The sequence below is a fragment of the Rhinopithecus bieti genome, unplaced genomic scaffold, assembly GCF_001698545.2.
Source record: "Rhinopithecus bieti isolate Rb0 unplaced genomic scaffold, ASM169854v2 scaffold_4887, whole genome shotgun sequence".
NCBI lineage: Eukaryota > Metazoa > Chordata > Mammalia > Primates > Cercopithecidae > Rhinopithecus > Rhinopithecus bieti.
Window position 1 is genome coordinate 1 of NW_016844069.1, and position 1,119 is coordinate 1,119.

The 1,119-nt window shown below is 43.9% G+C and overlaps 1 pseudogene; it reads left to right on the forward strand.

The window, feature by feature from the left end:
* The first annotated feature begins 7 nt into the window (after positions 1–7).
* LOC108525108 (E3 ubiquitin-protein ligase RLIM-like) lies at positions 8–1,113 on the forward strand (annotated as a pseudogene).
* The last annotated feature ends 6 nt before the right edge of the window (positions 1,114–1,119 follow it).

Sequence of the window (1,119 nt, forward strand, 5' to 3'; positions counted from 1 at the left end):
AGTAATAATGGGAGCCAAAATTCAGAGAATGAAAATGAGCCATCTGCAAGACATTCTAGTGGAGAAAATGTGGGAAACAACAGCCAAAGGCAAGTGGAAAACCCACCACCTGAATCAACATCTGCAAGGCCATCTAGATCAGAACGAAATTCAACTGAAGCAGTAACAGAAGTTCCACTTACCAGAGGTCAGAGGAGGACAGGAAGCAGGAGCCTAGACCATCGGAGAACCAGAGCACGAGCTGAGAGAAGGAGGTCACCTCTGCATCCAATGAGTGAAATTCCACGAAGATCTCATCATCATATCTCATCTCAGATTTTTGAACATCCTTTGGTAAATGAGATGGAGGGAAGTTCTAGAACCCGGCCCCATGTGACATTGAGAGAGCAAATATCTGGGCCTGAGTTGCTAAGTAGAGGTATTTTTGCAGCTTCTGGAACAAGAAATGCCTCTCAAGGAGCAGGTTCTTCAGACACAGCTGCCAATGGTGAATCTACAGGATCAGGATACAAACCAACCATAGTCCTTGATCTTCAAGTAAGAAGAGTTCATCCTGGAGAATATCAGCAGAGAGATAGCATAGTCAATGAAACTTGGTCTAGGTCTCAGATGCCAAATGATACCGTCACCTACGAAAGTGAACGAGGAGATTTTAGGTGTACATTTTCACATTCTGAGCAGGGAGGTGTGAGGACCTATATCAGTACCATCAGAATTCCCTTTCGTAGCATCTTAAATACTGGTCTAAGTGAGACTACATCTGTTGTAATTCAGACCATGTTAAGGCAGATAATAACAGGTTTTGGTTAAGCTATTTTATGTACAGTGATAGCGACTCAGAGCCTACTGGCTCAGTCCCAAATCAAAATATGGAAAGGGCAGAATCACGGAGTGGAAGAGGGATTCTGGTGGTGGTAGTAGTTCTGGTTCCAGTTCGAATTCCAGCTTAAGTTCCAGTTCAAGTTCTAGTTTGCCCTAGTTCCAGTTCTGGTGGTGAAAGTTCAGAAACTAGCTCAGATTTATTTGAAGGCAGTAATGAAGGAAGCTCATCATCAGGCTCATCAGGTGCCAGGAGGGAGGGTTGACATAGAACCTCAGTCATATTTGATAAAAGTGGCG